Consider the following 22,329-nt stretch of genomic DNA (forward strand, 5'->3'; position numbering starts at 1 on the left):
TCCGCCGTCTGGTTTGCCCGTGGCCTTACCTTTTTTCTCTCTCTTTTGTGACTTAACTAGAGCATGATGGAGATGCAACATGCAACAGATTTGCCTCGGTAAGGGAAAGCTTGTTGAAACAACTCGTCCATTATTGCTTTCAATTATGAATATCACAATAGGAACTACGTCAAGTGTAAATAATAACTAAGCGAGCTGAAAGTGCATTGTGAAGTGTTGTTCAAACAAAGTGGCGCCCAACGTGGGGCTTCCCATCTCTATGTAAACATAACCTTATCAAGAGGTTTTCGTTGAAGTTTGCAGTTGAACTTTTCGATTAGGTCTTAGGATGTCAGTTAATCGCACTCTGAGGAATGTACCCATAAGATATGTTTCCCACATCCTATGACAAGTAAGTTTGCAGTTCCTGCAGCTTGATCAAGCGGTTTACTTGACAGTGTGCAGTTGAACTTTTCGATAAGGCGGATAAAACTTTCTGGCTGCATTTTTCTCTGACCTCAAACTTTCTACTAGTGCGAGCTGTCAATTTGTCGCATTTTTTATGTGTATGTTGAAGCTTACTAACTAAAGGGCTTGGCAATTTGGGGACTTTAGCGGTCACACGGGACATTCGGCTTGGGCAAGGCCATTGGTTGATGGGGGAGGCAATGTCACTAGCATGAGTTGCTTCTGTTGTTGCAGCTGCCTTATAATAAACAATTGTTGTTAGTTTATATTTATTCTTTTTTTTGCTATTGCTGTTGTTGCACTTTCCCTTTTCTGATGCTCACTGAGGCGCAGTTGAAAAAGTAACCTAGTTTCCATGTCGTTAACGTGAAATTAAGGCTATGAGTGTGAGCGTGCCTGCTGTCTGTGGGCACACGCACACATAATAAAAAGGAAACCAAGCGCACCGTGGCGTAATGATGCTGCACACCCACTGGCACACACAAACACACACGTTAACAAACAAAACTATTAAGCGAGTGTATAAAAAAAGAGCAGGATAACCAAGGGAAAGGTCTTCGCAGGCCTTGGCTGCTCAGCCTGCCAGTCTGCTAGTCAGTCTGTCTGACTGTCTGTCGGTCAGTTAGTCACCCACTGCCACCCACTGAGAGTCGGTTAAGCATTGTTTGTCCTCGGCTAAATAACATTCACATACCCACACACACGCTCACGCACACACGTGCTGATTAGTTTGGTTTTGCGGCAAGAAGATGCTGCGGCTCCTGCTGCAGTCAAAGTCATTAAAGTCATGGTAAGTAAGTACGGCATCATTTTTTATGGCCGTGTGCGTGTTTGCCTGGCAGGTTAGTCTGTTAGTCAGTTATGTAATGCTCGAGATTTTGCTGAGCTTTTGCCAGCTCAATATTTGAAAATTCCTTCCCAGCTACTGCGTCGTGTGTTTGCTTGTTTGTTTGCCTTTGTTTGTGTGTTCGGTGTTTGACGTGGAGTGGGAGGAAGCATTTTGGGTGGTGGACAGAAGGGAGGTGGAGCTGGAGCCGGAGCTGACATACATATTTGTATTTGCACAGTTTTATGGTCTGTAAGGACATATGGCAATATGGCCACACTGACTGTGGTCCCTTAAGCCCGATAATGTACCCAAGCTGACCTCGTTCATTGATTTGCATCGATGGAGCAGAGATGGAATGCAATTTCAGGAATTTTTCATCTCAGCTTAAGTATTTATGGAAAATAATTTGAATTCCGGAGATGTTAGCTATGAAAAGAAACAGCCAGCAGAGAATTTCGATTGTTGCTGTCTGATTGACAAGAAGTCAGAGCTAGAAATATAAACAATAATAGGGAATCCGATTATGTAACTAATTGGCGCCCCATGTGGGGCAGAAGTCTTACAAAGCTAAACTAGCAATAGATCTTTTCTGCGTTTTTTGGCTGGTCCGTATTAAGCTGCTTCCATTTCTACTTTTGGAAACCCATACTCAAGGCCTTGCCTACTTACAGACTCCTTGATAGTTGCTGCTGCATCTCCTCTACTTGCTCCTCGCCCACCATCGATGGACGTCAGATGTGCCGTCGGGGGCAACCGGAGACCCGGAGACTCAGAGGAAACAAAACGTGGAGCGGAACGACAGCACGGAATCGAAGCGGAAGCGAAAACGCAAACGTTAACGAAATCGAGTCCAAAGTCAGGGGATAACCAGCTGGCAGGTGGGTGATTGGGCCGGAACACAGCCTCTGCGATGGAGTTCATGAGGGCCGCATGCCCGTCCAGTGGACGGGTGTGTCCCTGCTGAACGAATGCGCCTTCTTTCCGCCCTGACCGGAGCTGGAGGTCAGCGTGATGGTCAGCACGAAAACGCTGGCGCAGACCAAGCACAATAGGACCGTGGATAGGACAATGCAGACGATCCGCTTGCGCTTGCGATCCGCCGCCTCCTCCTCGTCGGTGTCGTCGCTCAGCGACTTCTTCTTCAGTTTGTGCGAGCCTCCGGTCACGGAACCCTTCCTTCCGCCCGACAGCTTGTGATGGAATGGTCTCAGGACCTGGGCAGCAAAAGCGGCATCGCTCAACTCATGATCGTACGTCAGCGATGATTTCCTCTCGAAGCTGGGGCGCTTCTCCTCGATGAAGGCAGCCGCAGCCGCCGATGCAGAAATGGGTCGTGGACTCCTCTTGATCTCCTCGATGCTGGACCCAGGCACGACTGTGGATAGCGGGCGACTGTTGCGTCGGTGGGGTGAGCTTAGCTCGAATTCGTCGCCCGCCTGCGGACCGCCGACAGCACCTGCGTCCCCGATAAAGCTCTTGGACTTCTTGGAGGCGTTCAGGGTCTCCCGATAGCTGCGCAGGCGCACGCTGGCGCTGTGCAGGGCCTTGGCCTGCTTGACGCTGGCACTGGCGTTGGTGCCCTGGAAGGCCGCTGCTGCCGCTAGGACTCCTGGCCTGTGGACGGCCAGCTCCTCCAGATTGCTGGGCGACAGGTAGAGCGATCGACCGTGCTGGGCGCCCCTCTTGAAGTGGTACGCTGCACTGGCCGCCGCCGCCGCACTGTGAAGCTGCAGGCCATGGCCGCCCGCTGCTGCGGCCGCCGCTGCCGCCGAAGTCGATGGACGTCCGTCGAGCTCCAAACTGTGCGTTCTAAAACATTTTTGGTTGGAATAAAAAGTAAATATACTACAAGCTTTGCACCCCTGCCTTTCAATTGCCGAGTACTAGCAGTAGCAAATATGATAGCTATCAAAGTAGGACTGCCTTCTGAAACTATTTACTGTCGGTATTAATATTGATAGTAGATTGTGAAAGGTTTGAAGTATTATTAATTTCAATATTAAACAGACAAAAATATAAAGTCATATAAGTATACGAATTCAGAATTAAAAGACAAATGGGTTTCGGGCCCTTTTCGTGGAGAAATTACATTAAGCTCATTCTCATCTTCGGAAAAATTCACAATCTCCACTTTGTTTCAACTTAAAAAAAATGGTTTGAAATAGTGTTCAATTTTTGCAAATATTTATTTTTACTGTGAGGCAAAATCGATTCATATTCACTTCATTACTCATTAAGGCAATTTATTTATAAAATTTATATATCAACAAAAAGCACCGTCCGTTTTTAATCCACAGTGATAACAGTTTGGAAATGGAAATCTAACAACCGTATTCAATTTGCATACACCGTATTCATAATTACTAAAATAATATTATTAAAAATATCGATTTCTCAGTTGAGACTTCGACCTTAAGTAAAATAACATTAGGGTAAAGCCAAAATAATGAACTCGATATAAGTGATTGTTCAAATGATAGAGTTAAGTAGTGACAAAAAGTTAAGGAAGTGCAATACCTTAGTTCTGGAATGGACTTCGGAGAAGAGAAAAAATAACTTTCCTACAGAATAAGAACAGACAAAAGGACATTTTTATCCATTTGAAATACAGATAAAAACCTCTATAGAAATCCCATAGCAACGAAGAGTTTGAATTGCCAAAAGTTGTTATCACTGTGGACAATTGCGGAGAAATTAAACAAAATGAAGTGAAACTGAAGTTGGTTTAATGAGAATGTACCCAATGCGATTGGCCACGTGGCCCAGTTGCGATTCCGCCTCCTCCTGGCTGGGGTCCTGTTGTGCGTGGAAGGAATGCGTTTTCTTCATTACTTGGCGGGCGTGTGGATGGTGCGCTTCCCGCTTTTGCTTGACGCTATTCGATGCTGAAGGCGGGTGGGTGGCACTATGGCCGGCGACTGTATCCTCGAAGGATCCCGCGCCGGAGTGCTTGCGCAAACGCTGCACAGCCACAGCGGCGGCGGTGATCTCCGCCAGACCAAGCTCCTCCATCTTGGTATGACTGTTGCTACGCGAGCGCGTGTCCACGAATAGTTCGTTCTCCAGCGACAGATTGGTCGGGGCCGCAAACAAATTCCGTCCGTTCATCGGCTCCATCAGGTCGTCGTTCAGCGATGGATGTCGTATCTGCGATTCCACCACCGATTCGGGCTTAACACTGGGCCTTCGAGCCGGATCATTGAACGATCGATGCGAACGACATCCCCTCCGGCTGGGCGACGGCGAACGGGATATCTCTTTGGCGCCCCCGGGTGGACCGGGCATTAGGAAGTTGCCTCTCACCGAACTGGTGCGACGACTGGAGGCCGCCGAGCCGGCTGCCACGGCCAGTTGGATTTGGTCCAGGGCGGCGGGATCCTGTTGCGCGTGGAAGGAATGCGTTTTCTTCATCTGAAAATTGGTAGACGGATGGACGTCAATGGTGTCGGATCGCCGGAATAGGTTCTTCTTCAGCATTGGGCGTTGCTGCGGGGCAATCGTTGGATTTGGCTGCATATCGTCCATGTCAATGAACTGAATGGGCGAGGTGCTCCCACCACCCAACGATCTGCCCATTCCTAGGCCCACACCCAAGCTGCCCATGCCCATGCCCACACCGACACCATCGCCCAGGCTGCTGCTGCTGCTGACCAGGTAAATGTCCGGCTGCTGGCGGTGCTGTTGGCCCAGCACCGGGCTAACCGCGTGTGAGGTTGGTGAGCTCTTCGAGTGCGCATGCGGATGCGGATGCGGATGTTGAAGCTGCGAATGTGGATGTTGCGAATGTTGTTGCGGATGTTGGCGGTGCAGGTGGGTTGTTTGATGCCGGGCAGCAGCTGCCTGTGCGGCAAGTTGTTGAAAAGTGTGCAGGTGCAACTGATGTTGCTGTTGTTGTTGGTGTTGTTGTTGTTGCTGATGGTGTATCTGTTGTTGTTGTTGTTGGAGGAGGTGATGGTGTTGCTGGCGGGCAGAGAGGGCTGGCGAAACGGCACCACTGCCGCCGCCGACACGCTGACTAGGATGGGTTAAAATATGTTGTTGCTGTTGCTGTTGTGCTGGGATTGCTAGGGTCTGCGGGGGTAGGGCGCCGGATCGGGTGTGTGGCAGGGGCGAGGCCGAGCGGTGGATCAGCGGCTTCTCACTGATGACAATGCCCTCGCCCTCCAGATCCATCTCCATGTCCAGGTCCATGTCCATGCCCATCTCCATGCCCATGCCCATTTCCATATCCAAATCGATGTCCAGATCACCGGAAGCGGGCGCATAATTATCGATGGCCATGGACAGGGATCGATGGATGGGCTTCAGCTTGGGCGGCTTCTTCTTGGTGGCGGGATTGTCAAAGGACGAGGTGCCCGACGTGTGCTCCTCGTCCGCCCCGCCGGCGGTCAAATACGGGTCGAAACTGTGCACGGCCACCACATGCTGGTGGTGTCGCTGCTGTTGGTGCTGCTGCTGCTGTTGGTGGTGCGACGACTGCTGCTGCTGCTGCTGTTGGTGATGGTGCGACGACGACTGCTGCTGGTGGTGGTGCGATGACTGCTGACCACCGCTGGTGCCGCGCTCCATGCGGTAGTAGTACTGCCGGGGATATCTATGGTAGTAATGTGCAATTGTGGTGCTGGTATGTGGTTATGTGGAGTGGATCAATCGGGATCGGAGCTATCGGGAGCTACCAGGAGGCTATTGGGGTTGGCTAGTGGGTGGTTCACTCTGACCTGTCAGCCCCAGAGATCGGTGGTTCAGGTGGTTCGGGTGGTGCGGCTGGTTCAGCCGACGCTTAGGGTTTCTCTGGCTGCACCGCAGTGTCGATTGCAGGTGTTGCAGGTGGTATATATATTGTGATTGCTGTTGTATTGATTACTTTCTTGGTTCGTGAGGGTGCTTTACATAGATATTGTTTTTGCTAGTGCTGGTTGCTGGATTGCTCTAGTTGGTGCTACACCGATCGTGGTACGGATGTGGGGGAGGGGTTCTTTGGGTGGCTGGGAGACACACACACACACACAGCGAGAGCTAAAAGGTGCAAGGACATTCGTGGACAAGAGACGGGGAAAAGTATGCTTTTAAGTATAATTTCTGCGGCTGCTTTGCGGATTTCTCTCTGATTGTGCGTTTTTTGGGGATTGCTTTTTTTATCACTGTTTCGGCTGTTTTTGGTGTCGTTTTGTTGGCTGTTTTGGCTGTTTCTGCTGGCTCATCTATGGCTACTTCTCGTCTAATGCGTGCAATTAAATTCCTTTTTGGCCTTTTTAAGCTACTGCGCTCACTGTTTTTTATTGTCACATTGTGTACGTGCTTGTTGTTGTTGTTTTATTTATTGCAATTCAAATGAGTCTTTGTTATTGTTGTAGTTGTTTGACTTGATGATAATGAGGATTTGTTATCTTGTTGTAGTGGTTGTACAAATGCTCTGTAGTTGTTGTTTTTGTGTTTTTTGTTGTTTGCTAAAGTTTTTGGTTTCTGTTTTTTGGATTTGTATTTTGTTTCTTTTTGCTTGGTTTGCTTGCTACACTCATTAAAATTGGCAAATACAAAAGCACAACTAGAAGGAGAGAAGAGAGAAATTCGTAAAAAACGTATTAGCAAGCTGGGGACTGTGAGGGGGTGGTGTTGGGTGGTCGGGTGGTGGGTGTCTATGTTCGGTGTTCGGTGTTTGTGCCATGTGCAGAGTAGGTGATGGAAAACAGCCTCAAAATGTTAGAGAGAACAAGTAGAAGGAGTCGGAAAACGAATCGAATAAAAGCTAAGATGAAAGAAAATGGGAAAACACACGCCACAGATTTTCCTAATTGAGCCGAGTCAAGCTCTAATTAATGAGTCATTGAGAATGGTTCACTGAGCTTGAGAGTTCTTTTGCGTTTTTTCAAACTTTATTTCAATTAAAGTAGAGTTTAAATTATTCAACTTTTCTGAAATTCAAAGTAAGGAATCCTTGTTGGTTGATTTTGGGATTTTTGACCAAGCACCACATTTTATTATTCTACCCACCATTAGAACTAATTTTTTTAACTTTTTATATGACAAGCATATTTTAGACACCTCTGCTAATATAATTTTTTGTGTATCTTTAACAGGAAATTTTAATTTACCATATTCATGTTTTAATGATATGCATAGCAAAGGCAAACACAGAATAAATTATAGGGAAGTTGGTATGGGGTACTTAATCGCTTTAATTGCCAGTGTCATAGAAGCAGTAAATAAAATTAGAGTAGTTTTTCAGAAGCAAACATTCATTAAACTTTTGTAAACCGTAAAATTCCAGTTCGACATAGTTTTAAATACATTTTCAAACAGATAATTAATTCAGTTAGGTCTTGTCGTTTGGGAAATGCCCTTAATCGCCCCCACCGAGTTTCGTTTGAAACTTTTTTCATACATTTTTAAAAAGATAATCCCTTTAGTTTTTGACCCCGTTGCGGAACGGCTTTACGGCCGTAAGTCGATCACGTAGCGGACTCGTTGTCGGGTAATGTAGCATAATCAAATTTAATCTATGAAACTGCCCTCGCAGCCGCAAAGTCCCAGTTCGGCCTCGTAAAATCGGTCGTTGGGGGGGATTTCACCGGCAACTCTTTGGCCAACACCATTCATCATTCGACTATACCTTTGGCAGGCCACGAGCCGAGGAATTGTAACGTTTTGCATAATTTAAAACGACAGGCCACAGCCAGCCACTTCCACGTCCAGGAGCACTTCGCAAAAAAGGCCTCGTGGAGCGAAAGTCCTTTGCCACTGTCACTCACAGTGTTAATTTTTCAGAGCTCATTGATGGATGAGCGCGTCGGTTGACATTTATGTACGATGCCGGCCTAGACTGGCACAAATGATGTCGGCTAGCAGCCCGTTAAAAATTAACGCCATCAACTCGGCCACTCCTAACCTTATACCATACCATACTCTAACATCCCGTACCATCCCATGACATCGGGAACCTCCGCTGGCAACCAAAACGAGTTAAACATATTAAAATTTGCTTATGGAAAAAAGGTGAAATGCTCGGGAGACACTCGACCTCACGTACTTTAAATACGTTTGACGGAGCTTAAGTGGAATGAAAAGCAGCCAGAAGTATACGTGCAAGAGATATATGTGGCACACATAAGCAGCCTGCCACAATTGCTTCGAAGTCTGCATCTGGTGTTTCTGTAACCATATGCCATTGTCAATGGCAACGTCTGTTACTGGCATTATATCACAGGTCCTCCGTAGGAATGGGGGGCTGGTTAGGTGGTTAGGCGCCACTGGCCTATCGAGTGTCTTAGGCGCTGCCTTTGTGCAGCGACACTTGCCACATGCCTCTTTTGAGTTCTTTTGTGTCACAATTTTGTGAGACGGATTCCTGGCCGGGCCTGGATTTAATTTCAAAATCGTGTTCGGGTCAGAGGCTCAACTGTGATAGGCTACGTAATCCTAAGCAGGTTTGGAGAGTGCCGGCATGCTGGGTGAAAGGTGAAAGATGAAAGATGATGTTCTATGCTCCCCTGGCTAACAGCACTCACTTAAGTTTTGCTTAGGTATGAAAACATTTCATTGGTTAATAATAATTTGTGTGGATTTCTTCTCATTACCCAAGGTATTCCTTAAATTTATATTTACGGTTTTAAAAGCGGATTTTCTAAAGAACACAGATACTCACTACAAATATAAGAAATTGAAAAAGTAAAAACAATATATTGGGTTATATAGACTATAAAATATATGGATTTTGTATATTTTTTCTAAGACACCTGACTTTTATAAACCAGTAAAGGGCAACTCCAACTGATAACATCCCCTTTCCTAACCCAGACTTAGCTTATCTTAATTTTATATTTAAGACACCTCACCCTTCTAGGAAGCATATGACCCCATTTAGATGTCTGTTGCCTCCTCGTGGGGCACGAGCTGTATTAATTTCCCGTTTCTTTCGCCCGAGTTAATACAATTTGTATCCCATTTCCCCCTTCTGAGGCCGCTCGCCCTTATTGACGTGAACAATGCTTAATTAACATAAAACTAACATTCCCGACCCGCAATGGCGAACCCAATTTAAACAGCCATACGTGCGTAATTAAGTCCGCCCAAGGGGGTGCCACGCCCCCCTCCAAGTGGCTGCCTGGGCGGCGAATGTTGAGGGGGGGCGGGGGCTAGTGTGAAAATCAAAGTGGCATTAAACGCACGCCCACGCACTTGGTCAGAATTCGGTGGGATATCTGGTTGGCAGTTGTGGCCGCCCCCTCCCCGGAGAAGGGGGCGTGGCAGTAAGTGCGACCAATTAATTTCTCCGATTTCTGCCGGCCATTGCCGCCAGCGCAGACAACAGCTGTCACTTAATATTATTAAATCCGTGCGCCGTGTTTGCCTTAAATCTTTTCGTGGCCCATAAATGTATTTACACAAGGACAACTCAGCGTGATTTTTGGTACACACATGGCAGCGAGTGTGTGTATAAGTCCTGCTGTGACGTCGCCGTAATCCGATTAAATGACGAAAATTATGCAAGGGAATGCATTTTTCCTCGGCAATGCGGTGTCCTCGAGAGCGATGAATGAGCCGAAGCCCTGCGCCTCCCCTTCCTTTGGCACAATTAAAATTCCCCCGCTGATTTCATTTTATATCTCAGTTTATATCGGCTCGTGGAATGGTGTTACACGGCATAATGATCATTCGAGAAGGCTGTTCGTAGTCGAAATCGTAGATTTCCTCTTTAGATTTCCTCACATTGAGAGGTGTTTCTAAGAGATTGCCCCGGGATTAACATATTTGGGGGCTCTCGAGGCTGAGCTCTTTAAGTGCATTGCATTTGGGCGCCATTAACATTGGGAGTGCCAGGAATAGCCATAAGATGATTAAATAGAGCCTACGTTTGGCCATTTGCGGCGAATGCAGTTGCAGAGGCCACACAATCTGCTTTTAGTGTCATATTGATTTACTTCCTAATAAAATACCTCTCTGTGCTGCACTTATTTGTCCGTTTCCGAAATGGCAGCTCACATGAAATGGGAGGTTTTCTATCTTTTTTCCTGATAACCACTTTTTCCAGCTCGCCTTCCCACACATAATTTCTGTGGAACTTTGGGGCTCCGTATTTACAATCCATAACCATAAAGCGCCTTAATGTTTCGACCAAGTTCGAAACACATTTTGCTCATACCCTTAGCAACTCAGCAGCTCCTTCCGCTTTGTGAGTGAAAGCAGCGCCTGCAGTTATGCAATATTATTTTAAAGCAAATTCCACTTTCACAATGCAAAACACTCCCTTTTCTTGTGTTCCTGTTCCTGTTTTTTTCCAGCTGCCAACATTTCTCGGTGGCTGCTGTCAGCGGCAAAGGCAAAAGCCAAAGTCGAACGGAATGTCCGTTAGTTGGGCGTTTCGGAGTCCCAGTTTAATTTGAATTGTTTGCGGATGGCAAGCATTTTTAGTGCTACTAAGAGCACCAGCATGACCACGCCCTGTCCATAATCTTATTAAGTGCGCTTAGTTCCAATCGTAAAAACTTTCGAAGCCCCGGCGAGTGCAGCCAAGAGTCCTGTATTTCAGCCACATTATTTCCGCTTATCCCTCACCGCACAGAGAGGGCAAATCTAAACGAGAAATTACGAACTCACACACACAGAGTTTAAGAACTCAACTTTTGTGACGGGCGATGCAGAGAGAAAAATAAAGTAGTTATCTCTAAGGATTTTATAGTATTGCTAGAAAGTCTTTAAAAACTCATAGGAGATCTTTAAAATATGATTTTAGAGAGGCTGCCCAGTGAAATAACGCCCAATGCAATAAGTCCCAGTGTTATTAAGCCCATTTTGCCCATAACTTTGTATAATATGTGTATTTTAATTTTTTTTTGAGCACAAAATGAAACCAAAATCAACTTGTTATATTTAAAAACCAATTTATACAATAAAATAATATTAACTGTTCAAGGGCTGGATTTTTTCTCAGTGCACTTGTAGCTGCCCCAGCGCCTTCGGTGGCAAATTCAATTAAATAACTGCACAGAAAACTTTCGCAAAACACAATCCAACAAATTCTTGAATGCCTTGCTACACTTTTGACAAAATTTATACACATTCTGTCGCCGCAGAAAACATTCCACAAAGTTGCAGCCGAAAGTGAGGTCCGAGATTCGAGCTGCCCACAGTGCCACGGCGACCTCCATGGCCATCTAAGCCAGGTCTGATGAATTGTTGACCAGAAAATATGTAAGTGGCCCGGAATGAGCTTAAAACGGAGGCCCCAAAAACTTTATCCAATAGTGTGGCCCGCTTGAAATGAGTTTGCAGTGACCACAGCGCCGAGCTCAGCTAGCTGAGACTCGAGGTGAGACTTTTCCGGATGATGGCGGAGCATCATTTTATTTCACTTATCGCTTTTGGCCAACGCACCAACCAATCCGTAATGAAGGCCCCGGCATAAAGTTTCATTTCCAGCAGATAGCAGCCGTATGCTGGCCAAACAAAAACAGAAGCCGAGGGAAAACCCAGCAAGACAAACAAAATTTTCCGGCCCTGCCCCGCAGGGGCAGCCAGCTTCTTTTGGACTTAAGGAAATTCTTGTTTACGGCCCTCGCACTCGCCCTCGCCCTCGCATGTGCATGTGTTTGGCTTTTCTTTCGCCTGATTCATAAATTCGCACGGACTCCTTCGGCAACGTAAATTGTTGTTTAATATGTTTTGTCTATACGCTGTGTAATTGTTTCTCTGCCATCCACACACCCAATTTTTCCCCCAAAAGCTGGTAACTTAATATTCAGCCCTGAGGTGAGAGAAAAATAAGGGAAAATGTCTAAATTAATACTGTTTGCCTGGAAAGGATTTAAAAACTTTCCACCGGCTTTGTCAGGGACTTTCACTCAAAAGTACAAAATAAAAGCGAGCCCTGAAGCCCCCCCTCGGTTGTATTATAAATTCAGTCAAACGGGATTTGCCAAAGTAGATAATCTGAGTATGGATATATTGAGAGGCGGGCAGGTCGTCGTAGGACTTCATTAGATGACAGCGCATAAATAAGAAACGCAAACAAATGGCTGTCAGGGCCAAAAATATACAAAAATACATGAGGACGTATGCGTGGCGCGTTTTCCAAGTTCGATTTGTGGAACTCTTATGGCGCAGCTCTTGTCGCCTGAAAAACTTTTCCGTTGTTTGTGCTTACAATGTAACGTGACAGGGGAAATTAATTGATTTATGCTGCCAGCGGCAGAGGAAAATGGAATGCTTATACATAGAAACGAACGATGCACTTAGGAAAATGTCTTGCTTTTCATTAAATAAAATGGTCTAAATATTCCTAAAAATTTATTATAAAGGTATCTAAAAGTATGCATGAATATTTTTGGATTCCAATGATTTTAGGAATTTGTTTCAGATGACAAGCTAATGCTGTCTTGCATGCTTTTAGGCTCATTTGTTATTGCATCCTAAACTAAAATATTTCTATACTTTCAGCCAACTATTTAAAATATTTATTTTTTTAAATTTAACGCAAGAATGATATCTGTATCATATTCAGCACGTTGCACCCGATGTCCCTAATAGCGAAGTTCTAGTTTTCACTGCATACTTTTAGACACCAAGAGTATATATTCCAATTTCTCTACTTTTTTACTTTTCTAAAAGTTTAAAATTCAGGCCTAACTCATATTCTAAACACCTCAATTTAAAATTTTCTCATTGTGTAATTCTATTCTGTAGCATAATCAGCACGCATGCCCGACCAGTGCTGCACAATTTTTCGCAATAACTCAGATGCAGCTCAGAAAGCAGCTGCTGCAGTCGAAATTGGAAAAAAATTTTGAAGGCTGCCACCGCTGTGGCTGGGAAAAACCTGGGAACGTGACCTGGGTTCGCGTTCCTTGGACCATATTGATTCGTTTATGTTGTGTAATTTGACAAACATAAATAAATTAGGCCAGCGGAATGACGACAGTGGGGTGGACGGATATTGGCATAGCAACAGGAAGCGACGGCGGCAAAGGCAGAAATAGTAACAAAAGGCGAGGCAGCATCTGAAACAAAGGCAAACAGAAGCGGCGAAACAGAGAACAGAGAACGTTTCCCCAGCGGAAGCGGAAATCTCAGGTGTTTGCTCTGGCCTTTGTTGCTGCCTCTCGCTTTTCCGCTTTCCACGCTTCTACCGCTTCCTCTCGCCTTGCCCCGCTTTTCCTTTTCCCTCATGCCAGCTGCTCGCGTCTAAACAGCTCCCCGGCTAATTAATCTTATTTTGGCATTTGGGCTGGGAATTTTCGCAACAGCTCTCAACATCATTTCCCAGCTGGGTTATGGATATGAGTATATGTGGGGTATACGTATATAGGGAGGGCACAGAGGCACATCCACCAACACGCACTTAAAGTAAGCGCATTCTAAACGCTGACACTGATGCTTGACACGAATGACGTGATGAATGTCTCCAGAAGATGCTCCCCCGCTCTTTTGACGAATGTCTCTGGCCGGAACAGCACGCAAAACAATTTCAAGTGTCGTCGCTGCCATTCAGGTGCTCCATCATACGGGCATGTTCATTTGTTGCTGCCCCCACAAATCCCCCAACTTCTCGGGTTTCGATTCACCTGGAACTCTAGCCCCCAATCCCCAATCCCCTTTCGCGAGCTTGCAGTTTGTCAACGACAGTTGCATAGAAATGGCACCGAACTAAATCGCATAAATCTCTCGAATCTCCAGTAAAAGTAACAAAAAATAGACTGATAGTGTCCATTCCCTAGACTAAAGTGCACTCTCTACACTGAGAAATATTGTAGAGAAAATATATTAATATATTTATATATAAGAAAATATAAACATATATACCAGTACATGTTGCCATACCATACCATGCAAAACATAATTTTTTGAGTCCTTCACCTCTCGATCAAATTATTAGATGTTTGAAATCGCTTTTAAATATAACTTTAGGTGCCTACGAGTTTGTACTTAATATAGGTTGTGTATCTTTTTAAATGTACTGCCGACCCTAAAAGTATGCAGGAATATAGTTAAGTCTTCCTGCTGAATGAACTTTTGAGTTTGAACTATTTTGTTGCATATTTTTAGGAACCTAATAAATTTGTTTCTAATTTTAATTAGAAAACAACTAAACTTTTTCTCAGTGCTTTTTGGAAGAGGAAATGCAGATGGTAGACTCCGAGCCGCGCAGGAATTATGAATAGGAAATGACTTCACCGTTCGCAATCGTTTTGTATTCGTCGACTATACTCTATTTCAGAGCAACAACAGAATGAATGTGATACTGTAACGCACGGCGGATAGGTATTATATTTTTTGAATTTCCGATAGAACTGCTCACTATGCGTACTCCCTCCATTTGAAGCCCTTTTGCTTTGCACATGTAAGCTGATTACAATTCAAGGATATCGTCTACTTTATTTTTCCCATTGAAAGATTAGCGCAACTCGGCGAGAAGCGAATGTGCGCGTGGGCTTGACAAGAAATTATCGGGGGAGATGGAAAGTCAATATTTTGCCATGGCCAACAAAAATATTATAGATACAATTTGCCATGCAGTCATCGATGAAAAGATCCATTTATGGGTATTTTGTTTTTCACTCAATTGGACAAAAGGAAACATTTAATGTTATGCATTCGTTTTAATTGAATTTCAAGCCGAAGCGGCTGGATTATGGTCGTTTATTTTTCAATTCCAATAGTTTTAATTGGACCAGGCTTTAATATGTATACAAATAAATGCAGACACAAGTCAAGACCATGGGAAAATGAAGTGTTTAGCAAACAATGGAAGGTAAGGGTGAAGGCAAAATTTGATCGGCTTAAGAGTTGGTGAATGAGACACTCAAATGAGCCACGGATGATGCCAAATCGACTTCGGCACTCATCAACTTGGCCCCTTTTAGAGCACTTCGGTTTTTTGTCGAAAGCGTTCCATTAATAGCCTGACAAAAGGCAAAGGATGTCCGCAATCGAAAATGCTGCCCATTTGCAAAAGTTCGCCAGAGATTCGGCTGCACTTTGGGTCAACGACTGGTCGAGTTGATGGGCTGGAGTGTTTTGGGATAACGAGTTTTTGCCATAGATGTCAAATACACATGTGGAACCACCATCTAGCCATCAGTCAGTCAGTCATTTCCATTAAAATTGGCAACAGTTAAGTGGGAAATAAATTAGAATTGGTAATATAAATCCAATCCCCCAACATTACTCGCACATCCCACGCCCATGCAATCTCGGCGTCAAGTTGGAAATGTAATTTGAGCTCAAATTACATTTGAGTGTGGAATTAGCACAGTTGTCAATCTGTGTCCGAGTGTGTGGAGTCCCGTGGTGCTGGTGTCCAGTGCCCACAGTCCAGTGGAATGTTGCATCATATTAAGGGGTCCGACCACATTGTCCTGGCTGGGTGTTGCCGGGCCAACTCGTCGTCAGTCCAGCAGTAACTCGTTTATAGTACGTCTGCTGCAGGTTGGAAAATTTGAAAATTCATGAATCGCTCCGTGTGCGAGGAGCTCACTGGGCAAACGCACAGGAGCTGTTTACATTCAATTTACGGTCGGGGAAAGCAGAAATCGAGGTCTCGGGGCCAAGGTTTGTTTTCCCCCGCCCGCCCACAGTCATGATTATTTTGTAGGAAAAAAGAGAGTAATGGGATCCAATCAAAGACTGCCCATTCTACGACACCTGCCGCACAACTCGGTCACCTGTTGGCCAAGCAATTTAATTACGCCATTTTCACTTGTGGCCATAAACAATAATTGCATGTAATTAACGACAAAGACAATTTGCAGCGTTTTGCCGAAATGCAAATTGAGGATGAGGCCAAGTGGAAAGTGCAAAGTGGAAACCATTGACAATGGTAAATGAGCTGGCTGGTCGACTGCATTATTGTTATTCTTTCGGTTTGACGTCACTGCAAGTGCAGAACCTTCATAACCAATCCTGCTGCTTCTTCTGTATTTTCGATGTTTTTCATGCTAATTTATGAATACAAAAGCCTGTCTCCCCGACCTTATCACGCTTGGGAACACAGTGCGTATGCTTAACCAGGCGCACACGCTGCAAATTTATGCAACAGCGTGTGGCACGTTGGTTGGTCTGTCAGTGTCCATCGAGTCTTTGTTCTACGGCACACAGTCAACATCAAACAATACCTTGAATTCAGATGCATTCACTCTGCCATAACGCACACTCCACGAGCAACCAATATTAACATTTAATCCGGGATGTCGGGATAAATTACAACCTTGTTGCTTGATTGATTGTTAAGCTGTTCGATTTGACTTTCTTAATCGAGATTTAAAACGGGGCGAGAAGTACATAGCATGCTGTGTAGTTTTAAGGGCAGAATGAATATTGGATCTGACAGCAAGCATTTAATATGGGATGTCTTGGAGTTATGTAACAAGTAATTAATTGATTTGAATTAAATTTCGATAATGGAATACACATATAACTTGTCTTAATATCAGAGAAAAACACTTCAGAAAGGTATGGTACATTTTCTCTCTTTTAAAGTCGTCTCAGGCAGAAAAAGAGAGAAAAGAGCAAGATAGCGCCTAAAAGTAGTCTGCATGAGAGCGGGAACTCTCCGAAAGAGCGAAAGAGAGTAAAAAGCAAGATGGCGTGCCAAAATTGATACCGAATTGTATCAAAATGGTTATTTCGTTTTATCCTAAATAGTATACATTCTAAATTTTATAAGCTTTGTATACTAAACATATTATAAAATCTACTGCGTAGCTTAAATTGAATTTAAGTAAGCAACAAATTTGTTATACAACCCATTTAGCTTCAAGGATCTCCTAAGAGCTTTGCCCTTCTCCCAATGACTTTTGAAATCTCTCAAAGCTATTCTGCCTTTTAATTTACAATTCTTGCACATGTAACCAAGTCGCTTAATGGTAGCTGGCCAAAAACCAAGCAGCTTAAGGGCTCATCCGCCTGCTCCCGCTTTTCAGGTTGCCAGAGCTTGGTCAGACTGCAAATTGCTTATGCTCTTTGCGTAATTACAACTCCTGGCAGCCACCTGAAACCGGCCACGCCCCCGCCCCCCATCCCACCCTTCACCTTTGACCCCCCAAAGGCCCACGAACAGTGCTCATGTATCTCAGGCATGATATGAGGCCACTCGCCTGGATGTGTACAAAGTTGGTTTTAAAAAATTCACATTGCCAAATGGAATGAATATAAATTTGTAAAAATATTACATTACGCTCCGGTGTCTAGGACAGCTGGGTGGGACACCAGAGAGTGGGGGAAGTTGGCTTATTACTTGCAATGAATAAATAAACATGGGATCGTGCCAACGCACAAATGTACTATAGGTGGGTCCTAGGAGTGTGTGTGCCCCTGTATGTTGTGTCCTTTCACCTCCCCGGAATGTCCTTTCCTTTCCTGTCGCACAGTCACTGTGCATATTTTGCAAATAGTTGACATTTTTCATTTGCATCAATTCCGCTGGCACATTTCGCTGTTTGTCTCTTCGGAGGTCTCGTTTACCAATAAGGTTATTGAAATTGTCTTTCGCCGTTGAGTCCTGCTAAATTAAAGATGTTTCCCGCCCCACATTTTTTTTTTTGGTGTTTCATGAAGGGTATTGTGAAGTTTTCCAAAAACCTATAACTCTCTGACTGACTTTTTAAAGTTATTGGTTATTACTGTGCCCAAGATTTAATCGCAGTTGGTTTAATTCTATATTAAAGTCCTATAATGAATAAAAAATATATTTTTTTTTAACAAAAACAAACAATTTTATAAAATTTTGCCTAAAAAGTAATTCTAATGTGTTTATAAATTCATAAAATACCATTAAAAAGTGTTATCCTTTTTAAAACCATGATGTAATAGACCCTTTTTTGGGGTACTTTCAGGAGGCAAAACCACAAGAGTGTATAAGAATCGACCTGTCCAAGTTTCCTTTACTGTCTCCAATTTTTTGTCTCTACCTCAGCTTCTTGCGACACATTGACAGCTTCGCGCTGGCTTTTCATTTTCTTTTCCATTTGCTGTCGCCCGGCACTGGAAAATTGAGGACTGACACTCGAAATGGACTTTTTCCGTTAATATTCGATGCAGTTTATGGATACGCCGCTGCCACACTTGCAGCATCGGAAGGCAATATTTTTATTCCGCTAGTGCATTACTCTAATCATCAAAGGTGGGCTGCCTTTTTCCCCTCTTTTAAAGGCAATCTGCGAAATGGATATTCATCTCATTTTGTTTGCCCTTGCTGAATTGGGTTTGTTCTCATGCAAAAAGAAGGTAACAAGAAAAGGGCAACTGAGTGAATGCAACGGTCTATCGGCGCATTATTGGATTAATCAATCAACTTGCAGCACAGTCTCCTTTCAGATTCAGCAAATGCAGTAGGTATATAAAGGTATACAAACTTTATAAAGCCTCTTGATTTATTGCCCCCTGGGGAGGGCGATGGGAAGGGCAAACATTTGCGGGCCTCATTAAGCATAAGCGAGGATTGGCAATTTAACAATTTCTGAATAATTAATATTCAATTATGCAACTGCGTGCATTGGATAAAGAAAGCGAAAGCGGAGGGCAAAAAATTCGACACACAATCCATTATCCGACGCACATGGCCGTGTTGATGGATTATTTATGTTGCGGTAATTATACAAAAGGGTTCGAGTGCGGCAATGTCTAGGCGGACAAAGAAACTGCCGCTGGCCTACAGATACAGCAAGAACTAAACTGTTATCGCCGACCAGCTGCTGGATTTTCCCACCCAATTTACCGCCCACTTTCCCGCCCGCCATCCACTTTTTTGTGCGTCTGGTGCTTGGGGTTTTTTGCAATAACCGCAGAAGCGAACAACCCGCAGCACTCGGGGCCATCAATGTAGGGCCATTCCATATGTCGCACTAAGGATTGTCAAAATATTGGACATGTTGGGGGCGCACTCACACAGATACTCACACACACACGCCCGCCCGCCCGAGCACACATACTTATGCGGCGCATTTAGCATCATGTGAACAAAAGCAGGTCAATACTTTTGTGTTTTTTGTTCCTCCTATAGATCCCCCCGATATCTTCGCCCTGTGCAAAGTGAAACGTAAAATTGTTTTTTTGTTTGTTTGGTTTCCTCTGTTTATTCAGTCGCTGTCGAGGCCCAGTTCGGTGGGCTGTTTGCTCTGGGCCGTACAGGAAAAGGAGCAGCGATAGGAACTGCAGAATCGGCGGGGAAATGGTAGGATGTGGGAGGACATGCGAGGAGATATAGGGGCAGCGGCAGTGGGCACACGTCGGTTGGTTGAGGAAAAAATCTAAAAATGCCGGATTAAAGCATAACATTTTGGCTATTGGTCACGGCTCGAATGGTTCTGGCCATCAACTGACAATTTTTGCGGACTTTTCTGGTTGCTTTTGTTGGAAGCCAAAATAGTTTTACACAGCACGGATTTATCGGTGACGTTAGTTCTTATTTACCCAACACTTATTTTGATTTTTAGTTAATTTAAATGAACAGGAAATAGTAGGCAGGTTGTTTGTATTTTTATGAAATCCACTTATAATATTTAAGACGAATTCTTGATTCTAAGGAATACATTTGTATACCATACTTTTTAACCATTTTTGCATAATTTAATATTTTCTTTATGATAAATAATTTATTACATTTATGATAATAAATCTTGAATTACAATTTTTTTTATTAGCTGATCCTTAGCTTAAAAAAAAATGTATTGTCCTTAAAAAAGTTGTTTTATCATGAAAAGTAAGTTCAATTTTTTCCTATGCATGGCCTTCTATCACCTACGGAATTTCCATTGAGTTTCGTTAACTGAAATGGCTTAAACAAATTTTAGCAGCTGAACCTTATGTTGAAATCAATTTACGGCTGCCAAAACGCAAATCGCTGCGGTCGGTCACTGCGCTTTTATAATAGAATCGCCAAATCGCAAATCAGAATCGCCAAATATATGGGCGGAAATAAATTTTCCGAACGCCCCCCTGGGCGCCAAGGCCAAAGTCAACAGCAGCGGCCTGAAGCCCTTTAAAAGGGCGTGGCTTTTCCAGCCATAAACAACGAGAGTTTTGTCCAGAAAACCAAAACCAGACGATAACTTTGGCCCGGGAACCGGAGCCGAAACCTTTGCCTGTTTGCATTAAAAGCTTTTTAATTTGTATTCTAATTTCAATATTTGCTTGCGCTCAACAATGAAATGAAATCCTGGCGAAAATAAAAATGAGAAAAGGATAAAGGGGGCGTGGCCGCCCCTAATGTGCGTGTGTGCCCTTGTGTGTGTTTATGTGTCTGAGCGCAAAATGGCGGACGAAATATGCAAATGACATTAGGCCATGTAGCATAACTTCTGGCACGTTCAGGCCGCGTCGATGGAGCGCAACAGAGGCCTTGGATCGTTTTTTAAGTGTTCGTGTCGGAAATCTTAAGATTTTGCACGGTAAAGTAAATGAAAGAAAAAATCATGAGGGGCAGGGTGAGTGAAGAACCTCTCGGCCAGATTAAGTTCACGAAATAATACTTTGCGAGTCTCGGGGGAAAATTAAATTTAAAGATGGCAGCCGATTAAGTTTTATGGGAAAACAAAGTTTAACGTTCACCTTTCAACTTTTGATATTAAAAAAAAAACACAAACAAAAATGTTTCACATAAAAGCGAGAAAGCAAATTAAACACGCCTTTTAATAATAACCATATTTTTTTAAAGGATTATCGCAGATATTTCACAAATAGAACAATGGATTAACACCTGCTGGTTCGCAAACTGACTTTAAAAAACAAACTAAAAAGCGTTTGGGAGAAATAAAAAATATTGCGGCCTGGTTTTATACATTTTTTGTTGATTTATTGCGAATTATTTAATAGGGCCTTTAATCAAAACACTTTTTCATATGAACAAAGCTTAATAAGGGTTAACAATTTGTATTTAAATAATCGTATAGAAGAATAAGAGAAATCGAAAAAAAACTATTTTGTGTGGAAAGAGAATAAAATGAAAAGACTTTAGCTTAAAAAGATATCAAAGGATTTAGTAGACTGTTTGTGGTTTCAAGTTGTAGTGGTTGGGGGATGCAAAAACTTAGTAGTGGCTACCATTCAAGGATATTCCCCGGATTCCCTGCCCTCACAAGGAGTCATCTACCACCTTTTTGGCCACTGGCTGAACTCGTTTGCCGGGCCAACTTACCGGCAAGAAATTCGCCAGCTAATTTGAGGAAATAGACATAGGCCTCATGTCGCCGCAGTTGCAACTCGGTGGCACGCGGCGTATACGCAATTTGGGATGGCCTGGCCCACTCGATTGTTCGAGTTTTTCGCAGCGGGCAGCGCGAATTTCGCAACCCACTGGTGTCACAGCAGGAAGCGCCCCGTGGGTGTGGCTATGGATAATGGTGGTAAATGCATTTTCTATTTTCGCCAGGATTGAAGGGTGAAGCTGAAGTGCAAACGGAGGCTGTCATCGCGAACGGATGACAGATTTGTGCTGGGGAATTCTATTTCAGGACCCGATTAGATGGCCCTGTCATCGCCAGCTGAAATGAGGGCCAGAACTTTGTGCCGTTCGTTCGGCGGAAATGTTGGGGCCGATGCGAATGTCAATGATGACCGCAAATGGATGTGGCCCGGTCAATCCCAAGCTGACGCGGCCCGCCCTCAGATGCCTCCCAAAACGGGGACAAAGGCTCGCGAAGGGTTCGGACTCATCCGCACAGGGAGATTCCGTCAGCTTTGTGTCAGCAGCAGTAGCCATAGTAGCGGTGTACTGCTTTCCGGCGGATCCTCAAGTGTCCCGACTTGATGGACAGCCCGAGCAGGATGCGTTGTGCGAGCTGGACGTCCTGCGTCATGGCTGAGCCGCCTTTGAAGTAGCGATTTATGCATATTAAAATTTATGTTTTTTATTAGCTCTTCTCAGTCCGTTGGCTGCCAGAAAAGTTTCTCAGCCATGACTCCGATTACAATGGCGTACGGAAAGCGGAAAGTTTCCGTTTGAAGATGCCTTGTACTCTCGTATTTGTACTGCTCTTATTGAGTTAAACAGTTCCGAAAGTTGAGAACAGGTCGACGGCACGGGCTGGTGTGGAGAACTTTCCTGACTGCTTTGGCACTTGAAG

General features: G+C 44.2%; 1 protein-coding gene across 6 annotated transcripts in view; it reads right to left on the bottom strand.

The window, feature by feature from the left end:
- Positions 1-22,329, bottom strand: part of LOC108036467 (pneumococcal serine-rich repeat protein) — a 78,700-nt gene that overhangs the window by 6,269 nt on the left and 50,102 nt on the right. For 3 of the 6 annotated variants that reach the window (XR_007763985.1, XR_007763986.1, XR_007763984.1), the window contains exons 3-4: positions 4,017-6,821; positions 1,946-3,085 (exon numbers count right to left, since the gene is read on the bottom strand). The exons of 2 other annotated variants lie outside the window; for them this stretch is intronic. The gene's annotated coding sequence lies outside the window, so the exon portion shown is untranslated. The remainder of the gene's footprint in view (positions 1-1,945; positions 3,086-4,016; positions 6,822-22,329) is intronic. One more of the 6 variants, XR_007763987.1, reaches the window with a different exon arrangement.

The sequence above is a fragment of the Drosophila biarmipes genome, chromosome 2R (genome assembly GCF_025231255.1).
Source record: "Drosophila biarmipes strain raj3 chromosome 2R, RU_DBia_V1.1, whole genome shotgun sequence".
Classification (NCBI taxonomy): domain Eukaryota; kingdom Metazoa; phylum Arthropoda; class Insecta; order Diptera; family Drosophilidae; genus Drosophila; species Drosophila biarmipes.